General features: G+C 34.9%; 1 long non-coding RNA gene across 1 annotated transcript in view; it reads left to right on the forward strand.

The window, feature by feature from the left end:
- The first annotated feature begins 1490 nt into the window (after nt 1–1490).
- LOC112650940 (uncharacterized) overlaps nt 1491–26016 on the forward strand; it is a 36924-nt gene continuing 12398 nt past the window's right edge. Inside the window, exons 1-2 of the long non-coding RNA XR_003130531.3 lie at nt 1491–2129; nt 9218–9315. This is a non-coding gene — a long non-coding RNA (uncharacterized LOC112650940). The remainder of the gene's footprint in view (nt 2130–9217; nt 9316–26016) is intronic.

Genomic DNA, 26016 nt, shown 5'->3' on the forward strand with positions numbered 1-26016 from the left:
ATAATATAGCAGTGAACCAGAGAAAAATTCTAGTTACACTTGCACACTCAATCAATTTTCTGGATTGTGACAGTTCCCTTCTCAGAGGACCATCCAGGTCCTCCAAGTGTTGGAATACACTGACCCCCTTCACTCATTGGAAGGGTTAAGGTGAAGGTTCCAAGGAAAATTTGATCCAGATTCTGAGAGATGGGTGTTTATTTATGTGGGGAACTATATTGGGAAAATCCCAGGATAAAAAACATACCAGACCCTAAAGAGAAGAAACATTTTTGCTTTAGATCAATTTTTCGGTTCTCTTTAGGAAAATTCTGTATCGCGATGGATAGAAATGTTCTTCCTAAAGGAGCCCTGAATATTCTTCTGGGGAGAATATAATTTCAGAAAGAAAACCTAAATCTATAAAGTCCTAGATGAAAATCAAATTATTTGTGGGTTTTTGCACTTTATATCCCTTCTGGTGAACCCTACTATGTAGTTTTTTTGTCTTATCATGGAGTTAACTTGAATTTCCATATAATGACGAATGTCAATGAACATTTTTCCATGTGTTTCTTGGTCATTTGAATATCTTCTTTTGGTGAAGTGACATTCAAATCTTTTGCAGATTTTGTTTTTTTTTTATATATTCTTATTATTGAGGTATAAGAGTTTTAAATGTTTAACACAAATGATATGTTAAGTACCTATTTTGAAAATATATTTTTCAGTCTGTGGCTTTTCATTTTCTTAAAAACCCAGAGAGGCTTATGTGTTTTGGCCAGGATCACACAGCAAACCCGCTTGATTCTAATTCCACTGTTGTTTCCAATAAGCCATAGTAAGGGCAGACTTTCCCCTCATACCACTGAGGAAAATCTGTGGTATGAGAAACATACCCACAGATCAGGAATCTATGGTGGGGGAAGGGGGCAGTAATCTGCAATTAATATGTTGCCTCTTAAGAAGAAACCCTGTTGGTAATTTCCCATGTGGAAAGACTACCAGGCTCAAGTATTAATAGTCAACCCTTTGGTTTTTTAAGACCATTTCTAATGCAAGAAATAAATCTGATTTTTAAAAGCCCTCAGGACACATGGGTGACTTGGTTGGTTAAGCATCCGACTCTTGATTTTGTCTCAGGTCATGATCCCCAGGTTCTGAGACTGAGTCCTACATTGAGATCTGTGCCGGGCATGTAGCATGCTTCGGGTTCTCTCTCTTCCTCTGCCCCTCTCCCCACTAAAAAAATTAATAAATCAATAAACTTTTAAAAGCCCTCAATGTTTGACATGGACTCTATATATAAACAAATTTAAGCTTTAATAGAATGCAAAAAAAAAAAAATAGCTTTGCAGAGATTTCAGTGGGCCAGTACTATAAAATAGCAGTTTATACATAAGCACAGAATTTTGCTGAAGTAACAGAACCCCCATTTAAGGCCATAACAATGACCTGAGTGTTATTCTCTTTTCCATAGGAACACACATTCTAATAGAACATCCCTAGTCCATGAAGAGCACTGATATGTTTGTACTGATCATTTGTATCCTTCCACTTCATTCCCTTTGAAGTAACTGGCTAGGCATAGAAGGATATACAAAGTGACCTAAACATGGACTCAGTCTACCCCTTTGGCCTAATGCTTCTGACCAACTTATTGACTTTATTTTCCTCTAAAAGCAAAATTTATTTAAATGTTTCTTAATGACCTGAAAGAATTCCTAGTTATATTCAGTTACTAATTTAAGACAGTACAAGAAATCACGGAAAAGCATCTTATTTCCTAAACGATTAACTTCAAAGGAAATTGCAACTTATGATTTACCAAGAAATTGTCACATTCCAGAGAGAAGATTTTATGATACATGCATAGTTTCTCCTCAACTGAGACAGATGCATATTCTTTCAATTATATGGAAGCAAGTTGTTTTCTGAGTTCTTACAATGCTTTCTGATTTTAAAAAATTTCATTTAAAAGCCTAATTGGAAAAAAACAGAAAGAGAAACAAATGCCTGGGGAAGATGTTCTTACCCAAGAACTGATCAAGGAGTTCTTTGAACCATGGGCTTTAATTATTGGCTGGTCATTTCTTTTTATCCGCACTGTTGGCATGGTTCCAGCTACATGGATGCAAAGGATAGTCTATGTAAGTTTTAAAAGAGTCACTCAGTACTTACTTCTGCCAAAATTGTAGACTCATCATTTTAATCATTTTATCATATAGTCTGCCTAAAATGCATGCCACTGTTTTCCTTGATAAACAGCAGACTGGGCCTTATCAGGCCTGTAGGTCAGTAAACGTAGAATTACATGCAGAATTTGGACATGAGTATTCCTCAGATGAGCCCAATTCTAAATTTTGTTTAATAAAGTTTTTATTTTTATCAAAATTATATGCCTATGTTTTAAACTTAAATATTTCTGTACTATTGTTATATAAAATAACTTCCCTGACCAATTCTCCTTTGTCCCATTCCCTCCTCTCCTTAGGTAGCCACATTCAATTCTTTCCAAGCTGACATTTTAAAAAAATTACTTTGATATTATTAAATAGCATGCTTACTAATTCTTGACTATTTAGCTTTAGTGTTTTCAAAAGGATACCCATTACAGAGGATGAGGATGAATCTTTATTTTCTCTCCCACCACTCTGTACTTGCCTGTCCCTCATCTCCATGTACTCTTGTTATAGTTTAATCATAATATAAATCAATAGTCAACATATACGTTGATAGGACTATGTAAACACTATTCCCAGCTGAGTTGCACAATAAACTATGATTACTCAACCTCACTGTACACCTCTTTGTTTTTCCTGGGTTAATAATTGCATACTTGTCTAATTTTCTAGGTAATTATCAATTTAACCTTAAATATTCAGGCAATCCTGTATCTCTCCTTAGTAAATAACAAATATATAAGGTAGTCTATCAATTTCATCTTCTTTAAGAAATATCCTCTGGAGTCATCTGAGGTGTTCCCATATGGACCAGTTGTTTACTAAACCTCCATCCCCTCCTAAAGATTCCCTTTTCTCTCCTCTCAATGAGTTTTTTTATTGTTTTTTATTTTATACCTTCCTCATTCCTGGGTTACTTTCTTATTTTGATAAAGGATATTTTCCAGTATCTCCCAAGATAGGATGCACTAGTAGTAAATTTTTGAGAACTGACATATCTAGCAATACCTACTTTTTTTTCATACTCCATTGATAACTTGCCTGAGTATAGAATTATAAGATTGGAAATCATTTTCCTTTAGAATTTTGTTCTCCAGCTTTTAGTGTCTAGTTGGGTTCCCCCCCCCCCCCCAAGGGTTCTGGTATGTCTAGATAATTTTCCTTGGTGAAGGTGAAATTTTGCCCATTTTTCTAGACACTCATTGGGCCTATTTGCTTAATAACTCATGTATATCAGATCAGGAAAAATTCTTTAAATCATTGCCTGAAAAAAAAAATCATTGCCTGATAATTTTTTCCCTTCATTTTCTGTTTTCTTTCTGAAACTTCTATTATTTATATAATGTATCTGCTGTAGTTCTCTAACTTATTTATTATTTCTCCTATTTTCCATTTCTTAGCTCTGTTTTCTGGGAAATTAATTTTATTTTCCAGTGTCTACTGTTGAGTTATTTTTTTCTGCTGTCTTATTTTTTAATTTTGAGGTCTTTGTTTCCTATGTCAGCATTTTTAGTTTCATCTGTTCTTGTTTCATGGTTATAATAGCTCCTTTAGTTCTTTCAGGATAGTCATGATGTTTTTTAAATCATCTCCTCTTTGTGTGTATTCTAATCATTTCCTCTGTTTCCTCCAAGTTTCCTTTTTCCCTTCTTCATCTGTTTAATCTCTCCCTCTCTCTTTAATAAAAGAGGTTTTCCTCAGCTATCTGCCAAGTCTAAGTTGTCTGTTTTAATTTAAGAGTAAGAAAGTAAGAATGGACTCAATAATACATGGGCTAAGACTCAAAGCATGAATTTTATTGTGAGATGAGCAGAGGCACCTAGGTGGCGCAGTTGGTTGAGCAAACGACTCTTGATCTGCTCAGGTCATGATCATAGGGTCTTGAGTTTGAGCCTCGTCTTGGGCTCTGTTCTCAGCATGGAGTCTGCTTGCCCTTCTTCTTTCTGTTCCTCCCTCTGCTTGTGCTCTCTCTCTCTCTCTCTTTCTCTCTCTCTCAAATAAATAAATAATCTTTATTATGAGGGGAGGAGACTAAGCATTTTATTAGAAGATCAGTGATGTTGGGACATCTGAGTGGCTCAGTGGTTGAGCGTCTGTCTTTGGCTCGGGTTGTGATCCCAAGGTCCTGGGATCAGATCCTGCATCAGACTCCCTGCAGCAGGCTCCCTGCTTCCTGCAGGGAGCCTGCTTCTCCTCTGCCTATGTCTCTCCTCTCTCTGTGTCTCTCATGAATAAATAAATAAAATATTAAAAAAAAAAAAAAAGTAACCCTATGTGTTCAACATCCTTTGCCTAATCACAGATAGGAACAACCTAGCGACCACAACTAGCTAGTGTGAAGTTTATGCCACCTCTGAACCTCAGGGTTTACAGGTTTAGATCTGTAGAAGCTTCCACCCTCTCCTACCCCAATTCACAAGGTCCACAAGTTTGAAGTATGCAGTTAGGATATACTGCCACTGGGTAGTGGATCTCAGTATCATTCCTAAGGTCTCAACTATAATATTGCATATTTTGAAAGAGATTCAAAGTTTATCCACTGATGTTTCTGTTCATATTATTTATGAAAAGAAATGTTTTCCTTTAAAGTGCAAATATTTAAATGTGTCCTAAGAAGGAATACAAGTGACGTTGAATCGGTTTGATACGTAATTTCTAAGGGAAATATCCTTCTCACTAACCTTTGTTATAAAAAACAGTTTAATCCAACCCTGTTCTTTATATAAATATCATATAGAATATTCCTTCTAACACTTCTTGAATTCTAAATTTCAAAGCAATATTTTAAATATTTACCTATGACTTTTTAGCCTTCAACAACTTTTGCCTTCCAAACCTGGAAGATTTTGAAATACATCTTCATTTCTCCTAGTATTTTGTTTCTTCTGGCTGTTGTAGTCCGCTGAATTGCTAGTGATACCTGGATAAATCTTCCCACACCTCATTAGAGCAAGAGAGATCATGCCAAGAACCAAAATCTAAATCAGTCAAAAGCCATTGTGAGAATAAGTAATACTCAGCACTAAAAATAAGCAAACTATTGATACACATAACTTAGATACATCTCAAGGACATGATTATGAGGGAAAAAAGCCACACTCAAAGGTCATCCACTGTATGATTCCATTTATATAACATTCCCCAAATGACAAAATCATAGAGATGAAAAGCAGTTCATGATTGGCAGGGAGGAGGAGGCAGGTATGACTCTACAGAGTAGCAAGAGAGAGATCTTTGTGGTAATGGAGTAGTTTTATATCTTGACTGCAGTGGTGGCTACACAAAGTTACAAATGTGATAAAATGATACAAAACTATACATACAATGGACCAATTTCAATTTCATGGTTTTGATATTGTAATAACTATGTCAGATAGAACCATTAGGGGAAACTGGGTGAAGGGTACCAGAAACACTCTGTACTATCTTTCCAATTTCCTATGAATATAAAAGAATTTCAGGGGCACTTGGTGGCTCAGTCAGTAAAGCATCTGCCTTCAGGTCAGGTCAGGATTCCAGGGTCCTGGGATCGAGCCCCAAATCCACCTTGGACTCCCTGCTCAGCAGAGAGCTGGCTTCTTCCTTTGCCCCTCTCCTTGCTCATGCTCTCTCATGTTCTCTCTCTCTCTTTCTCTCTCTGTCTCTCTCTCTAAGTAAATAAATATTTTAAGAAAAATAATTTCAAAATAAATTTTTAGAGAAAAATTTAAAAGAATTAATAGGGGCACCTGGGTGGCTCAGGCAATTAAGCATCCAACTCTAACTTCTGATTCAGGTCATTATCTTAGGGTGGCAAGATCAAGCCCCATGTTGGGCTCCACACTCAGTAGGGGTCTGCTTCTCTTTCCTGCTCTCCCTTTGCCCCTCCCTCCACTCATGCATGCTCTCTCTCTCTCTCTCTTCTCTCTCAAATAAATCTTTTTTTAATTTAAATAAAAAGAACAAAGAAACCAATATCTTTTAATAATCAAAACTTAGATACCTGAAATTTATACATTAGAAATTGCTTTGAAGTACACCATCAGTTGTGGGCACCTTCTGTCCTGTTGTGTCTAGAGATGAAGTGAGGCAGTAAAACTCCCAGATTCCAGGTATCAACAAATGAGTTTTATCTCACTACATCATATTCTACATCACCTCAGTGCAATTCATTTATACAGTTTGAGGATCCATGTACCATAATTTCTATATTGAGTTTGGAATTTAGCTTGAGTCTTAATTTCTAAATTTGTGCTTCTTTTTGGCTTCAACCTATTGAAACGGCATTTTTTTTAATGCTTTAAACTTGAATGTCTGTATTCAGTAATACAGCACCTTAGAATTTTGCATTTTTTTCTTTATTACTTGTCATATAGTTTTATTACTTCTTGAAATATTGTTTTCTTTTATTGTTCTGGGCTAGAGACTGTTAAAAGGTGGCAGCAGTTGCTCAGAATAACAACAACATTTTATGGAGAAGTTTAGAACCTTTATTCCATGAAGAAAAGTCATTCTGAAGTTTTAATGGTGCCCCTATCAATCATCACAATTATGTTATTGTTTGAACCTCACTACTGGAAAACAATGTGTGATATTCCCCCAAATCAAATTTTAATGAATAACAACTTGGTATTTACTGCATTGTTATTGTATTCTGGTAGCTTTGATTTACACTTGAATCATATCAACCATATATTTAGTTGATATGAAAGGCATTCCCCAGGCTAAAAACGGACTATATTCTATTCACAAATTGATGATTTTTAAACATAAAGCTTATTTTCTCATAGTAACACTATTACTTATAGTTGATTCACAGATTAATCTACAGTCAGATTTAAACCTAGAATTGGATGTATTACAACCAGAACTGTCATGGACCTATCCACTATCATTAAAGATTTGTTGACGTTGTTCCAAAAAATCAAACAAATGCACAGTTCTTTGAGGAAGATCTATTCAAACAGAGTAAAATGTCTCATATTTCCACATATTACGTTTTCTAACTCTCCAATTGCTTATAATCTTGCTCACATTCTGTCCAATTCTGGCCTCGTGCTGACCTCCTAAGTTCAGTGGGAGATAAGGCCTCCAGCAGGAAGTTCGGATTCCACAAAGGGCACCCTGCAGGGCAAGAAGGTCAATTTGAATCCCTTTGCACCTCATCTTCCTTGCCAGTCATCAAATCAGTAGCTCTCAATTTGAAATGCATCCTTCCCTATCTGCTCTATGATACTGTTATTGTTAGCCCTTTGAGCACTTCTCTTTCAGAGTGAACACAGCATCTGAGGATGCAGGAGGGACACTCTTCTTTGGGGTCTCTGTGTGGGTGTGAGGGTATCAGCCTGGTTCTGCCAGAGACACTGATACAGAGTGCTTCTTTGTCTATCCATCCACCTTGCAGCCTCCACATGGTGTGGCCTTTCCATGGGAACCTGAGCCCCTCTAAGAGCACCAGCACTGTAGAAGCCTCATACCCCAATTCCCTCTGCGGCCCCCACAACCCTCTGCCCCTCTTGTGCCCTATAGGTTCCTACTGAGCCTCTGGAACCCATGGCTCTGCAATCCTGCCCTACTTGCTAATCACCTGCTCGCTTCCTGCTGGGCCAAAGCTGTGAACTTCTTCTCTACTATCCAGAGGTGGAGAAGGGGACAAATAGAATGGGCAACATGAGGGAGACAGTAACCTAAAGAAGAGGTTAATCCTAAAAGTAGGGTGATGGTTGGACATATGCTAACATGCATCATTCCATTCTTCTCAACAGCAAAGAAATGACTGTACCTACCAAAAGAAAATTCAAACAAGGAGATTTCATAGGTTGAAATGAGAGAGCTCCATGGGGCTGCTAGTCAACATCTAAATAGCTTTCCTGTGAGATAATGAAGAGGTGGAGGTTTCTGTTTCAGGAGGAGAGATTGAGAGACCTTGGGAAGCTTTAAGACTCCTTGGTCTCTTGGGGATGTCCTTGGATTGACTAGACCAGATATTTGTGTGTAAATTGTATTCTGATGACCAGACTGTTTATGTATTTGGAGGGGAAGGAGGATCTATGTTTGGTCAGATCTGTTAGCTTCATTTAGCATGATTTATACTTTATCATGTTGACTATATATCCTATCCTCCAGGAAGTCCAAGTTTTTCTTTTTGTTATATCTCAGCTTGGTCTCACAGAATTAAAAAAAAAAAAAAAAAAAAGGCTTCTGATGTGTCTCAGAGATTTACCATCATGCCAATTAGACAACACTGGTCAGTAATTTTTTAAAAAATCAAGGCAGAGAGTTCTAAAATGCAGATTGTCTGAAGAAGGATGGGTCTGTTTGAGAAGTCATTACCACCCATCACTAAAGGTGTCCCAAGCAGAAGTTGGACATTGGAGCTGGAAAATTACAGAAAAGCAGAAAACCATAGAGGTCTTATCAGCCCATGACTTCTAGGATTCTAAAAGCTGGGGGGAATTTGAACATTAAAATAATTACAGTTAAGTTCATTGAATTCAATTTTAGCCTATTATTCTAATATACTATTTGTGTGGCACAGATGCAGTTCCATTCTTTTCCCAAAAGGAGACAGCCTATGTCCTTCAAAGTGTAATTCTTGTGCACAAAGTTGACATTCAGAAAACGTGATCTGAGAGGCCATGCACCTCAAACTGTAAACAATAAAGGAATACTTACCCCTAAATTTTGACAGTGACCTTTAAGTATTGTTCTATTTCCTACCTGTCTAATAATATTAGGGTTTAGGTTGGAATATGGAAGCATGAATTTAGCTCTGGGGAAAATACTACTGTTTATAACCATGGGAAGAATTAAAAAGGAAGGTGGAGTTTTTTTAAGAGTTTTAAAATAATAATCCATGGGTACAATAGACTAAAAAAGTAAAAACAAACATTTTACTTCCAACATGTTTTTATTAAATTTCATGTTTTATTTTTAATAAAAAATAACTTAAACATACCCTCTTGTGACAAACTGCCATAAGCTAAACTTTCTTAGATTCGTTCAGAGTTAGACAGGAATTAGATTTAAATCATTTATACTTCTACTTATATATTTCATCAATATGTTTTTCACAGTTCACCAATGACCTACCTCAGTGTTCACAGAGCATGGCACCAGCATATGCTTGGAACATTTGATTGCTTCAAGAGAAGAAGTGATCGCAGGTTACAAAGTGAGTTTTTAATCAGCTTTCTTTTATAACACTTATCCTCTCTTGCCATTGGCCTCAGGCTTCCTGTTCTCCAAAATTCTTAGGCTTACATTTTATCTCTTTATCTGTTCAAGTGTAGCAAGCTTGTATCCAGTTCTACATGAAATTAAAATGTGTCACCACTCTCCTAGAGACATCTTATATTGCTTTTAATAATGTGTCCATCTTCTGTCATGAATAGGCAAGCACTAGTTCATCCCTCAATAGATGGTATTGATTCACTAAACCCTAAAGATTTTTGACCTTTTTAAAAAGTGATTCCCACTGCACAAGATATTTTACAAAGTGACAAGGACTTCTGTGCATTGAGATGAAATTGGTACCATTTAAATTGAGCATATTTTCTGGGGAGATTCAAAAATTGTATCGTTAACTAAGGGACATTTTGAATAATTTCAGTGTGCTTTTTCTGAAAAGGGAAATAGTGTAAAAAATGAGACTTCATGATGTAAATTGAATCTAAAATCAGCAAAGGGATTAATAACCTAAGTTGATATTGATATAAATTAGCTGTGAAGCTGAATAATGCTTTTGGGTATGAAGGAAGGATTAAACCAGAAACTAATTAGGCAATGAATGATCCAAATGACTGTGTACTTGTGATTTAGAGTCAAAAGATCCACATTCTATTCCCATGTCTGCCACCTGATGAAATTTACTTGCCTCCAAGTGCACAGTTTCTTCACAAGTGAAAGGCGGGGGCTGAATTAGATGATTGCTGAAATCTTCTCTGGATTTGGCAATCTATGATTTAGCAGGTTCACATGTCATCCAAAAATAACCTCTGGTCCAAGCTGGTTAATTTAAACAAAAGTCCTATATTCATTCATTCAATAAATATGTATTAAGCAAATGTTACATAAAAAGCATTGTAAGGTCCGTTGTAATAGATATTTGAAATTCAAAGTTTGTCGAAGGAAGTTTGAGTCTGACCTATCTGTACCTCATCCCAATAGAGGTATCCTGAAGAGCATCAAAAGGCACATACGGTTTGGAAGAGAGGTTGGAACTGGAGCTAGGGATTTGTGAGGGATCAGCATGTACTTCTCTTTTGCAATCGATGAATCATTAATACTAAAGGTGAGCACCAAGGGTCGCATTTATTAAGGTAGCACATAGACCCATGGTCTCTTCTGGCCTATGGAATCTGGTGACAGATAGTACTGCCATTGATTCCTCATTCTCAGACACAAATTACTTTTCTTCTTCTCTCCTGTATCCTCCATAGCTGTCATCATTATGTCTCTCACTTGAAATGTCTTGTAGTTATTAAAATAATTTCTCAAGAGTATACACATTTCAAAGGTAATTTAGTAACCTAAAGGGATTATCTGACAACAGTGGAATGTTGGGCATCAGTGATAAGCTCTTGGAGGGATATTTCTATGAGGGGGGTATTACCAAGGCCTTAAAATTATATCATCAAGGTGAACATAAACTATGCTAATGCAAAATGCATATTCTTGAGCTTGCTTTTGCAAGCCATGGTAAATCATTCTGTTCCTAAGATTAAACTGGTAGTATCCTACTTACTTCCACTTTCAATATAGACATACCCAGGCAAATCACATATGTATTTACTAAATTGCTCAAGTACTTCCCATTTTCAGGAGGTTTTGTGTGCATGTATAGCCAAGAAATATTCTCATACTTAATGGTACTGTGAACAGATTTCTGTTATTTATATGCTCTTCATACTCAAATCAGTGTTTCATAGAGTACAATTTCTTTCACTCTATATCTTTCATTAGATCTATCTCTATCTCACTAAGCATTCAGTTAAATATGCTCAACAGAGTTTATCAGTTAAATATGCTCAACATGAGAGTAATGAATTCATTCATTCATTCATTTATTAAACCTATATAAGTTGAGGTCCTAATATATACTAAGTGCAGCTTAACTTTTTAAGAATATAAAAGTGAGTTGGGGTACCTAGGTGACTTTGTTGGTTAAACATCTAATTCTTGATTTCAGCTCAAGTCATGATCTCAGGGTCGTGAGACTGAGCCCTTTGTTGGGCTCTGTGCTGGGCATGGAGCCTGCTTGGGTTTCTCTCTCCCCTTCTGCCTCCACCTCTTCCCCCTTTTCTCTCTCCCTTCTCTCTCTTTCTCTCTCTCTCAAAAAAAAATATATGTAAAGATTTATATAAAAGTGGATATATAAAAAACAGAGTGTTTCAACTGTCAAGTGGGAAAGACAAGCAAACTGAAAGAGTTCTATCATTGCTTATAATATAAAAATTATATATATGTATATATATATAATGAAAAGTTAAATAAAACTTTAAGAGCTATAAACAGGAGATGAATTAATAATCATATATCCAATGTCCATACTGCCCAAAGCTATTTATAGAGTCAGTGGAATCTCTATCAAAATTTCAATAACATATTTCACAGAAATAGAAAAAAAATAATTCTATGAATTATGTGTAACAACAAAGTCCCCTAATAGCCAAAGCAATCCTGAGAAAGAACAAAGCGGGAGATATCACACCTCCTGGTTTCAAATTATATTACAAAACTATTATAATCAAAATAGTATGGTATTGGCAAAAAAAAAAAAAAGACATAGATGAAAACAGATATCGGCAAACATAGACTAATGGAACAGAATTGAGAGCCCAGAAATAAACCTACACATATACAGTCAACTAATATTTGACTAGAAATCCAAGAATACTCAATGGGGAAAGGGTAGTTTCTTCAATAAATGGTGTTGAGAGAACAGGATATATTATATGCAAAAGAATGAAATTGGACCCCTATCTTAACACCAGTCAGAAAAATTAGTTTGTGGTAGATCAAGTTCTTAAATGTAAGACCTGAAACTATAAAACTTTAGAAGAAAACACAGGGAAGAGCTTCCCAACTTTGGTCTTGGCAGTGATTTTTTGAATATGAAAACAAAAACATAAGCAGCAAAAGGAAAAATCAAGTGGAACCACATCAAACTAGAAGGCTTCGGTGCAGCAATACAAACAAAACAAAAAGGCAACACAGTATAGAGAAAATATTTGCAAACCATATATCTGATAAGTGATAATATCCAAAATATGGAAGAACTCATCAACTCAATAGCAGAGAAACAAATAATTAAAAAACAGGCAAAGGATCTGAATAGATATTTCTCTAGAGAAGACATAAATGGCCAACAGGTACATGAAAAGGAGCTCAACATCACTGAACATCAGGAAAATGCAAATTACAACCCCAATGAGATGACATCTCACACCTGTTAGAATGTCTGTTATCAAAAGGCAAGAGAAAACAAGTACTGGTGATGTTATGGAACCTTTGTGCAGCATTGATGGGAATGCAAATAGGTATAGCCATTGAGAAAACCAGTATTGAAGTTCTTCAAAAAGTTAAAAATGGAACTTCCATATGATCCAGCAATCCCATTTCTGGGTATATATCCAGAAATATATAAGAAAATGAAATCACTGTCTCCAAGAGTTGTCTGCACCCATGTTCATTGCCATTATTATTCATAATAGCCAAGACATGGAAACCTAAGTGTACATCAACAATAAATAGATAAAGAAATAAGGACAATGTGATTTTATATCTCTATATAGATATAGAATAGATCAGCCTTATTATTCAGCCAAAAATAGAAAGGAAATCCTGCCATTTGCAACAATGTGGATGAATCTAAGGGCATTATGCTAAGTGAAATAAATCAAAGAAAAGACAAATATTGTATGATCTCCTTTACATGCAGAATCTTAAAAAAGCCAAACTCAGAGAAACAGATAGTAGACTGGTGCTTGCCAGGGGCTGGGGGGCAAGGGAAATGGTATTGGTCAAAGATTATAAACTTCCAATTCTAAGATTCATAAGTTCTAGGAATCTAGTATACAGAATGATGACTATAGTTAACAACACTATGTTGTATACTTGAAAATTATTAAGAAAATAGATCTTAAGTATTCTGACCATCAAAAGAAGGTAATTTGTGAGACGATGAATGTGTTAACTAATTTTCTAGTGGCAATCATTTTGCAATATATACAACGATCAAATCAGCATGTTGTACATCTTAAACTTCCAAATGGTATATGTCAATTATATATCAATAAATTTGGAAAAATACAAGACTTTTCCCATTGATTTTCATTGCAGTAAAACTTACAGTGACTTCTGATATTTACCAAATACCATATAGTCTCTCTGAAAACTGTGTAGAAGAATATCATCTAACATTAGGTGTAAAATTATGTCATATATTTTAATTTGGCCAAATAAATTAGAAAATATATTCTGGTTCATGTGAAGTTTTCTTTGAAGACTCCGACTTGAAGAATATTGCATGAAATAAAGAGAATGAGTTAAGAATCTTGCATTATGAATGGAAAATAATAATTCAATTCATAGTCAAAGACTATATTCATATTCATTATTTACAGTCAATTAAAATACCAGAGGCAACTTTCTCTAAAACTACCAGCAATAAATAGAAATATGTATGTCAAGAAATAAAAGAAGATATGGAATTAATTATATAATGACAAAAAAGTTTTTTTTAAATGTGTTACATCTTTCTCACTCTAGTGGTTTCTAGTTTGTTTTGCTACATAAACATGTATTTACATGAATGTGTTTTGTATCTTGAGTTCATATCAGTTTATAGTTTTATATCATCCTGCTATATACTCTCACTGTGAGTATACAGTATACACAGGAGAATTCTGCATATATGAATTTCTCATTATAGAAACTTTCATCTCAATAGATTTTTTTCCCCCTCTTAGTCCATAATGCTCTAAGGATTGCTTACTGGTCAATGTTGATTTTAAAAACGCTAAGTGTGGGTTTATCTTTGATCTCATGTTTGACTTTGCAAATGAAATGACTCGGATTTGGGAAGACTAGGTGTTTGTGTTGGGCTTCATGCTGAATGGTGACAGCCGTTCCAGGCTCTCAGAAATAGCAGAGACAGATCTACAGCTTCACTCATAGCCTGTTCTTCATGGTGAGCAAAGTACATATGTATCAGTAGATTACTAAAGAGACTATAAAAATTGTTAAAATATAACTCAATAGGAGTTGAAACTTTCAGGCAATTGAAATATTAGTCTTCAGATCAAGAGAGGTTTTATTACTGATGTGTTGGAGCAGATCTCTCTGATGAACAAAACTGACACACTTGGGCACTATACCCCTTACAGGAAATGGAAAACTATTTATAATTGCCTCAGTGGAGTTTATGAGAACTGAACCTGTCCGGCTGAACTCTTTCTCAACACCGTCCATCCTTAGTTACAGCTATCCATTATATATTTTGTAAGTGTAATTATTCTCATAGGCCCATTTGGAGGTTGCATGATATTGGCCTTATTTTCTCTGGCACATTTGTATGTGATCAAAGATAAACCCACACTTAGTATTTTTAAAATCAACATTGACCAATAAGCAACTCTTTCTTTTTTACCAGATTGCAAGTGGTAAGACAGTGCAGTCTCTCTATTAAAATGAGATTTCTTTGCTTCATAATTTAAATTCCCAATAACAAATACGATGCAACAATGGATCCTCCTTCTATAATTTTGTTACTTCATGCTCTTTCTTCATAACCCTCATCAGAACCTGAAAACCATTGGAAAAATGCTAAAGTTGGTAAAACTGCATTTTTACACTTGAATTTCCACAACAAACTCAAGATTCTCTCACCCCTAAAAACCTAATAAATTGATATAAGCCCAGATAAATTAACCTGTGTATAACCTACTCTGCTTGCAAAGGATTCTAGAAGCAAATAACCCATAAGCAATGCTACATTTTTCTGGATTATTCGAGATGTTACATTAATTCCTTTGGGCTCTATTTTTTTAATCTCCAAAATGGAGAAAACAAATTAGCCTCATGTGGTTTTTGTAGGCTTAAACAAGAGAATTAAAGAGGGACAAACTGTACATGAACTAAGTGATTCTCTGCCTGGTTGTACAGCAGAGTCTTCTGGAAAACTTTAAAATTCATAGAATATATTCTCAGAGATTCTAATTAAATAGATCTGGCTTGGAGCCCAGGGATCTGTGTTCTTAACCTCATACCAGAGGTTCTGATGGGTAATGGTAACCAATTAGCTTAATAAAAGTTACCTTTATTGCTTTCTAGGATCCAAGTTTCCATATATTCCTTGTCGCTGTCCTGGGTGCTGCTGGAAGTAAATCAGTCTGATCCTAGGTTTAAGCTGGTTCACCCCTATAAGCCTTCACTTTCTTACTTGTATCTTTTTCACTTACTGTCTCGTATCCTTTTTACTTTTCCTCCTGAGCCTTGAGTTCCTGAAGCTTCAGGAAACATTAGGACACCAGCCCTTGCAGCCTACATGGTTGTCTGTTTGCTACCCTCTGTTGTATTACCATTGCAGCTGGCTTGAAAGCCTTGACCTCAATTGAACATTTCTAGAACACTTTGTGGCAAAATTGATCCAGACCCTGCTCTGGCATAGCCAACAGTTTTGCCAAAATTGTGCCATGAATTATTGTGGTTGATATCATAATTTTTAATTTTGTATTGCTCTTCTCAGAAAATATTTAACACATTTCAGTATAATTTTTTAAACCTCTTCCTTGTTCCTGAACAGCCTTTAAACTTCAGGACTTCAGGAAGTGGTAATATATCAGCTACATTAGTTATGGCCGCATATAACAAGAACCCCAAAATAAGAACAGCCTAGATACTACAGATTATTTCTCCTTTGTATAAGAGACATCCAGAAATGGGCATAACAGAGCTGATATGGCAGCTCCATTGTAAAAAAAAAAAAAAAGGGGCATAGGGTTTGTGAACCTGTTATACTATCCTAGCAGGTGGCTTTTATTTATAAGATTATCTCATCCTATAGTATTGTTGGAGTTCCAGTGTTTGCATAAGCATTTCTGTTACCCAGTAAGGAGGGGAAAGCAAAATAGAGATTTCTCCCAGTTCTTTTTAGGTGTCCTCAAGGAAGTCCCAAGAGTTCCACATTGCTATAAGTCTACGATGCTGCAGGAGAAGTAGGGCAGTGTGGTCATCTAGCTGGGTACATTGCCATCCAGAATAAAACTGGAATTATTTTACTAAGGAGACAGGGATAACAGATACTAGGGAGCAAACTGCAGTCTTTGCCACAGGGTGATCAATAAAATAAATACTGCTAATGATCCCATCACAGTGAGATTTCCAACCCAGCTACTTAGTGTATTCTCTTTCATGTAATGTCTGGCCAATAAAACTGGTTGTGGAGAACGTAGCTGGGGGAGTATTGATGATGGCTTTCTCTGATTCCTTATCCAAGAAGTTGTTGAAAATACAACCAGGGAGACGGGAAACATAGGTCTCAACAGTAATTGCTGTTACTTTCTGACCACTTCCTTTGTGTCAGGAGAATTACATGTGCTCCATTATTGAGTCCTTACAACAAAACCAAGGGATTATCATTCCCATTGTACAGATGAAGAAACTGAAACTTAGAGAAGGTTAAGTAACCCAGGCTGTGCCCTTTACTCCAAGTCTGCACTGCTGTTGCTTGAAACAACTATTGCATGGCCTGTTTTAGGGTTGGGAGTCATTATGAAGCTGAAAGGTAACTGCAAGTTTATAAGCTAAGAAATATTAACAGATGCCTACTAGGGGATTCACATTGGAATGTGGGCATAGAGGGGACGTATCATCACATAATCACCACTTTTCAGAGCAGCATTTTCACAGTGTGCCCTTCAACTGGATATTAAATGTTATTTGATTTTAAAAAAAAAGCTACGGTGAAATAAGTTTGAGAAATATTGGGTAAAATCAAGTTAACCTGGAGTTTTCAAAGTACAGAAGAGTTCACAGCTTTAAACATGCCAGTGTGCTTTCTCCATGTGTTCATTTTATGCCTTCTACTCTTGTCAATATGCACATAAGAAGTAATATCATAGGTAGAACTTCTTCCTAGCATTGTGCCATTTTTTCCATTTGGCTAAAGCGTTTTTCCTTTCTTCACCCTGTCTTTTCCTAGATCCCATCTAGGAATTATATCTAATTTTTTCTTAATCTTCTGTTGTAAACACAAGATCATAAAATAGTCATTTCTCTGTTAGTTTTCCCACTCAGAAACATGGGCATCCCTTAAGGTCAATACATATAGATCAAACTCATTTTGTGATAACTATGTGATATCACATATAATTTACCAATGACATTCAAAATAACAAACAATTGGTAAATGTCAATTGTATCTCAGTAAAACTGGAAAAAATTGTTTTTGTTTTTTCTGGACATTGATCAGTTAGAATGGTCTTCTAAAAAATAAAGAAAAAAAAGAAAAAAGAAAAGAAAAAAAAAAAAAAAACCCTGGTTTATTCCAATTGATTCTCAAACCTGCTGAGCAATTTCTAAACCATTTCTGTATGAGTTAATGTTAATGTTTCTTGGGTTTTTGTCACCACAAAAATAATTCAATAAATTTTATTGTAAGGTAATATTCTTATATCCTTTTACAGAATAAAATTGCAATTATCTACTAATTAGCATTTAAAATCAGTGTCTTTATTTCTATAAGAAATGGTCACCAAAAAATGGGATTGCTATTTCAAAGGGTACATGTATTTTTTAATTACTAATTTTTATTGTTATTACCTGAGAGACTCCAACTACCAGTGACATGAGAGTGCCTGTTGCCCACCTTTTTGACGGCATGAATTTTCATCACATCCTATTTTTTGATAATCTAATGGGCAAAAAGTAGAATTTGTATTTTCTAATTGCATATTACTGCTAAAATGGAGGATAAACATCTTTTCACTAATTTACTGGCACTTGGATTTCCTCTTGGCTGAGTTGCCTATTTATATACTTTGCCTCTTTTGTATTACTTATTTCTCTTTTTCTTGTCAGTACATAGCTTTTGCATATTGGGGCACCTGGGTGGCTCAGTAATTGAACATCCAACTCTTGATTTCAACTCAGATCATGATCCCAGTGTCCTGGGATTGAGCCCTCCATTGGGCTCTGTGTTCTGCAGGGAGTTCTGCTTGAGGATTCTCTCCCTCTCTTGTCCCTACCCTGTCTCTCAATAAGTAAATAAATATATATTTTTTAAATTCTGCATCTTAACCTTAATCTGACATAAATACTGGACATGGTTCCCCCACACTATTGCTTTTCATTTAACATACTTTCTTTGGATTTACACAAATTTTAATCATTGTGCAGTCAAATTTGCCTCTTGTTTTAAAGATTCCATGAGATCCCTGGGTGGCTCAGCGGTTTAGCGCCTGCCTTCAGTGATCCTGGAGACCAGGGATCGAGTCCTATGTCAGGCTCCCTGCATGGAGCCTGCTTCTCCCTCTGCCTGTGTCTCTGCCTCTCTCTCTCTCTCTCTCTTTCTGTATCTCTCATGAATAAATAAGTAAAATCTTTAAAAAATAAAAATTAAATAAAGATTCCAGAATTGCATTCTTGCTTTAAACAGTATCCTTCACTCCACAATTTTTCAGTGTCTATGTTTTCTTCTAGACTTTTTGTTTCATTTTAACATTATTATCCATGCTACATTCTATTTTCTGCATACTGTGAGGTAGGAGTCTATGCTTCTGTTCTTCCACATGAAGAGCCATCTTTGTCAGCACCACTTATGAAATAAGTCACCCTCTTCAATTACTGAATTAAAGTAACACATTTGTCACATATTACATGTCTGTATATACTAGATATATTTCTGGATGTTGTTTTTTCTACTACTTTATTTAGCTATTGCTTTTCTATTATCATACTTCTTTATTACTCTGATTCTGTAGATAGTTTCAGTATCTGATAACCCAAGAACTCTTTCACTATGTGATTCTTTCGTAACTTTGGGAGCTATTCTCCAATATTTATTTGTCCATTAGAATTTTAGATTTGGTATTCTGTCTCAAAAATAAAAACACATGAAGTGGCACTTTGTTAAATGCATATATTTGGGGATACAAAATAATTTTTTTACATTCTGGAACATAGCATGAGTTGAGCATTGTTCAGATCATTTTATATTTCTTAATACAATGTATAGATATTTTTTGTATAGAGCTACAAAGCAATCTAAGTTTATTCCAAAGTATTTTACAATTTTGTTATTGTTTGATTTTTTTTTTCATTTTCCATACAAACGAATTATTTCCAGTACAGATAAAACCTAATGAATTTTGTAAGGCTATTTTTTATTCAGCTAGCTTACCACCTTCTTATATTAATCTTACTAGATTTATTCCAGGGTGTATATTCATAATAAGTCAAAAGACAAAACAATCCAGGAGAAAAAAATATTTATAACAAAATGACAGATTAAAAATATATTTCTTGGGATCCCTGGGTGGCGCAGCGGTTTAGCGTCTGCCTTTGGCCCAGGGCGCGATCCTGGAGACCCGGGATCGAATCCCACGTCGGGCTCCCGGTGCATGGAGCCTGCTTCTCCCTCTGCCTGTATCTCTGCCTCTCTCTCTCTGTGTGTGACTGTCATAAATAAATCAAAAAGAGATTAAAAAATAAAATAAAATAAAAAATAAAAATATATTTCTTAACACATTAAAAAAAAAAAATAAAACCTGACAAACCAATAAGGAAAAAAATGTGATAGAAAATCTTATAAAGAATATGAAAAGGTAACTGATATAAAAGGCAAATACAAAGAATAACAGAAATGGCCTGTAAACATTTGAAAAGATGTTAAAACTCAGGACATTAAAGAAATGCAAATTAAAATGAACTACTATCACACTGGTAAACATTTCACAGGTTGCCACTGCATAGTTTTAAAGTGGCAATAACACTGAGAGACTCCTTAGCCATTCTTAATGGCAGTTTCAATTTAAATTGAACTTATGTCAATTGGTACCTACCTATTTGCTTGCCATTAGCTCCACCAGAATGTGAACATTCCAAAAGGACAGGGTTAATCACAAGATGAAAGACAGAGACAGGAAGGAGATTGTATCATGGAAGAAGAGAGTCTATTCTCTTTTCAGTTGCTAATGTCTGGAAGGACCTGCAGGGCAACTCATTACCAGAAGAACAAACAGCTTTGCTATTAGATAATCATGAGAGCACAGAGTAATGAGAATGTGCAGGTATCTTCTTTAGCCCATACAGATGCACCTCTGCTGCCTACGTGTTGTTTACTTCCCTCAAATCATTTCTCTTCTCTCCTTTCATGTTCCTTGAGTCTTTTCTACTATTTCCCCTTGACCCCAGGACTCAAGGCTGCATTTGGAGGAGTTATGTGAGGGACTCTGCTGCTGAATCTATTCAGTGAATCACTGGATAGAATCAGATATTCAGATTCTTAAGAGTAGAATATCTATCTATCTATCTATGAGACATTAAATTATTATTGACAGCCTTTCACAGCATAAATCAACTACATTTATTCTACTACAAAATGTTGCATATTTATTCCAAGGCGCTCCTCACTTCAGAAATGAATGCGAAGCAGGAGAGAAGTAGAAAGTAAACTTTGACACATAATACTCTGTGAAATATAGTAAAATATGTTAGAGACAAGAATCTTGTTGATCTTCTCTGGCTGTTTCTATATATCTCAGCTTTAAAAAATCTTATAGAATCCAGAAAGCTCAATCATATTCTTCCATTTAGTAACTGAGCCAGGTATTGACCAAAGAAAATCTGGAAATCACTAGAATGAGAATGTCTTGGACATTCTAGGATCTAGGTTGTTGCTTAGATCAACAGAGGACAAGAATGGAAAACACCTATGTGGGGTTTTTTTCGCCTCTCGTGTATATAAAATGCACTCACCTTTCAACTCACTATGGCCATTTGATTTATTTCCTGGATTTTGTGCCTTACCAGAACCCATCATTCAGGTTCAGGCCAGCACTTCTATGTAATGAATGACTGGAGCTTTTTATTCTTTTAAAGCCATTTTTTCTATGCCCTGTCTACATACCCAAGAACATAATAATTCAGGTTGAGGATGTTAAGGATTAGCAGGCAGAGAGTTCAGTCACTAAATCATTACATCAAGTTCTGGGTTCTTGCTTTTCTATCCAATTGTCTTTAGAATTCTCTTCCCAACTTCCCAGTCTATCCAGCTGATAAACACTACCCATTGTTCAGAACTCAGCTAGAATTAAGGAATCTTGCCCATCTCCCAGCCTTCACTGCCTTCTATATCCAGGCCAGGCTGTTAATCATAGTATGTATTATTTGAGGCTTTTGGGGTTGTAATGTATGAAAACAGCTACAGAAAAATTTAAGGAGTAATTATAAAAATAGAAAAGACATGAATGTAGCCATCCTCAAAATAGAAGTTGAGCTAAAAAGAAAGATGTTGAAGTCTCTTTCTCATCTTGTTTTTTTTTCATTTCTGTTTTATTATTTTCTAGCTCTACAAACCAGTCTTATCTTTTTTCCCTCTGTCTACATACTGTATTGTGACTGCCACACAGTTTTAGTGGTTAATTTTACAGTCTAAACACATACAGAGATTTAGTAGCATTCAGAGCTCATTGTCATACTGAAAGAGGATGATTGACCCAGCTAGAATCAGGTGGACCCCAGGATCAACCACTAGTAGCTAAGCAACAAAGTTATAACATGAGTGTCAGGACCCAAACCCTGTGGATAAAGAAAATTTTTCAGAAAATTGGGCAACATTTTAAGCAGGAAAAACCTCCCAAAATTGTTTGCTATAATCCATAATATCTTCTTGAACTGACTTACCTAACTTAACCAAAATAGAATAGAAATCGTTTGAGAGCTAGTACTGTATCTATCTCATCATTAATCTTTCACCATGTAAGGCTCAGGATGTGCCACATAATACGAGGATGTGCCTCATATTGTTTATTAAAGAAATGCCTTTTTATTAAACCCTTTTGAATGAAACGTTCACCTGGGTGCACATGGATAGTCTTATCAGAGCCTTAAGAAACTTGAGTAAAATCATAACCTTACATGGAGTATTTGTGGGAGGTGGGGCAAGACAGTATACTTTAGTGCCCACATGAAAGCATCTTTGGCCATATAATGAGACAGTAGAGCAAAGTGATTTTTTAAAAAAATAGGTTTTGGATTCAAGGACACCAGGGTTTGAATAAGGACTCTGCCACTTTATATATTGTGGGCTAAGTTATTTAACTTCTACACATCAATTTCCTCATCCATAAAATAAAGATGATAATATTGCATAGGAACATTTAAATACTGAAATGAGATAGTATATGTAAAATGCTGTACAAGAAAGTAAACAAACAAATGTGGGTTTTTTCCCCTCTTCCTACGTTTAGCATAGCTCCCTAAGTAATTGCCCACCAAGATGCTCTGAAGTGCTTAGAGAGTAAATATAATGAGATTTAGGGAGTCATAAATCAAACCGAGATTTCCAGCAAAACTCATATTGAAATATTGAAAAATTAAAGCAATAAGGAGATTACTGAGATTGAAAAAAGTTTAGACAATAATAAGTTATCAGAAAATTAAAAAAAAAACATTTTGTGTATCAAAATTAGAAATTCATTTTATATATCAAAATTAAAATAGATCTGCATTACAGTAATTGAGATTTAGGGAAAGATTATCACCAGTCCTATACATAATTTTCCCCCAAATTAAAACAATTATTTTCAATGCAATACAATTTTAAATAAAATCTAAATATGATGAGGTGTCTAATAAAGTCCCCAGGATATTACATTGGACTTTATGTAACCTAACAAAAATTTTTTTATGGTCCTAAATAAAAAGATAAGATTTCTTGATGAAGGAAATAATAATCAGCTCATAGAAATGAACTTGTGTTTTACTAGCATTCATTCACATTTTGATTCATTGGAGAAGCCTCTGAATGTCACTATATACCAAGCACTCTACTGGATTTAGTTAATTACTAATGATGCTTCTAAAGTGCATCATTGCTTCAAAAAGAAGATAAATGTAACATTCACGTATGCCTCTTCCACAGTGTAGACTCTCCTAACGAAAGGAGAGATCAATTGCTATTTGTTCCTTTTGGCTTCGAAGATGAGGACCACTTGTCCAATAAATGGACATCAAAACTTCAAGGAATATGAGGCTATGTTCAAGTGAATCGATTTGCCCTAACAGAGAACGGTAATGGGAAAACTGTTTTATATTTTAGTCAAGTCCAAATATCTTGAAAAGATTTCTTTTTGAATTCCAGTATTCTCAATTCTGCCAGTAGGTTGAAATGAGGAGTTACCTTTTTGATCAGTAAAGCTTATAAAGTATTCATTCGCATAACCTCCGTGCTCAAGACTCTTGCCTTTTCCTCGTCTTTTCACTTGTTCAACATGGGATTTAAAATCGAATTATTTTTAGTTTAAAGATTTTTCCTCCCTCAAGACTTTTTCCAGCTTGTCTCAGTTCTCTTTCTTAAGCAAGGATTACATTCTCTTTTTGTCTCAGTTATGGATAGAATAGCAGAGTCCCTTAACTCAAACTGCTCAGATGTTCTGTTTTTCTGTGTTGAAGGCATTTCCCTCAGGGGTTTCTGTAATCATGCCAGAGCCTACAAAGTAGGTGATACTATGAGGTGAAAGGAAGCTCAGTTGGGCATCAGATGTAGAATTTTCCCCCCCAAATATCACCTATCGTTTAGAGAAACTGTATCTTGATCCACAAAAAATAGTTAGATCTCATGGACTCATTGACTCAACAACAAAATGAAAAACAAAACAAAACAGAACCCTGATGGATAAGTTAGAACGCAAACACATCTGTCGTTGATGAGAAAGGTCTCTGTCCCCTAATCTCAGATCACTCAGTTCTGTCTTTTTGTTGGAAGACAAAGAATGCATGAAAACAATAAAGCTAAGCAGTGAATAAAAACAGGAAAAATAAGAAAGGTGATTTTAATTCAGTTTTCCTGATCATAAAATGATTCTTGGTTTCTGGGCAAGATGGAATAACAGGGGTCTGATTTACTGTTCTCTTCTGCATAGATTCTCCATGGTCTTCATATTCTAAAGTTACTTGAGGCATAATCTCCCAAAAGCCACCCAAACCCATCCTCTCTACTCATTGCCAAGTGTTTATTTTTATTTTACCATATTGTAATCCTTCCTTTACCTGCCTTTCCCTAACTAGGCTGTATCCATCATTTGCATACCTTCAAACACTGGCATGTAGCTGGCTGTCAATAAATATTAAATAGGGAGGGAGGGAAGAAGGATGAGAGGGAGGAAGGAAAGAAGAAAGGAAAGAAGGAAGGAAACTATATATGTATGAGGATACTTTGAAAAGATTTATACTCAGTGACTACACTTTCTCTAGATTCCATCACAATTTTTCCTTTCCTTACACACTCTAAAAATTATTAACTTTTTTAAAGTGATTTTAATTTAATTCTTTCTGATGTTTAGGGAAGCATATTTAAATATAATGATGGAACTTTTTAAATCTCAGTGTAGAATGGGTTATTTCTGAAAAGATTTCTGAGGACTGCAGGTATAATTTTTATACATGGATTTTTTTTTTTTTGGATTTTTTTTGTAATAGTACTACAAACAAGTTTCTCTTGGATTTTTTTGTTTTTATCCACTTCCTCTTAATAAATCTGTCAACATGTACCATAGGCTGCCATTTCCAAATGACTGTTGCTCATCAAACCACACCACCTTTATGTCCAAAAAACCCCACCTTCTTCTTACTTTCAAAATATTAATTTTCTAAACTACACAGAAATATTTTTGCATTTGAAAAATGGTATTGAGGAGTTTATATTAAACTCCAAAAAAGTTGAATGGTTAAACATGAAAATTAAAATCCTAAATCCCAAAAAAATAAAATAAAATAAAATAAAATAAAATCCTAAATCCCAGAAGATAAATTTTAGGCTTATTTAGTCTTTAAAAATATAAGTTTCTTAATTCTGAAGGTAGATAATTGAAAGAAGTAATATAAAAGTGTTTAACACTTAAAAATCAAAGAGACAACTTCTTAAGAAAATTTCTTTATAATACATTAAATATTGAATACATACTCAATCAAAATGTAAATAAAAATATTTAAATCCCAAAAGGTGATTCAAGAACATCTTAAAACTATAGTTATCAAATATATATATAACATCAGTGAGTCTGCTGATAAAATATATATATGAACTGAAACTCTTATATAATGCAGGTAGAAGTGAAAGTTAGTGTAACATTTTAGGAATTGATCTAGAAAGATTTATTAAAATGATTATAACCCTTGATCAAATATTTATATTTGTTGGTATTCTGAATACATTATCCAAAAGTAAAAGCAAACCACATGCATAGAAACATTCAATACTAGAATTACAGTATGTAATATTATTGTATAGCATTATTTGCAATAGTATATCATACTATAAAGAACCAAAATATCTAATAATAGGTTTTTCACTAAATACAAAAATCATAAAAACATTGAGCTGTTAAATTTAAAAATATGAAACTATTTAGCAAAGTGGAAAATGTTTATAATGTGATGTTAATTGAAAGAGGATATGACAAGTTCTACAGTATGTCTGTAATGAAATTATATATGGCCACAGAATAGATCTAGATGGGAACATGAGAAATCTAAATATTTGACTGATTACAAAAACAGAATAAGTTGATTTTTTTTAATTGACATATGTCAATTTAGATTCTTGATGACACAATGTAATTGACGCACTCATTTTTTTAAACGAAATAAC

The sequence above is a fragment of the Canis lupus genome, chromosome 16 (genome assembly GCF_003254725.2).
Source record: "Canis lupus dingo isolate Sandy chromosome 16, ASM325472v2, whole genome shotgun sequence".
In the NCBI taxonomy this organism is placed as follows: domain Eukaryota; kingdom Metazoa; phylum Chordata; class Mammalia; order Carnivora; family Canidae; genus Canis; species Canis lupus.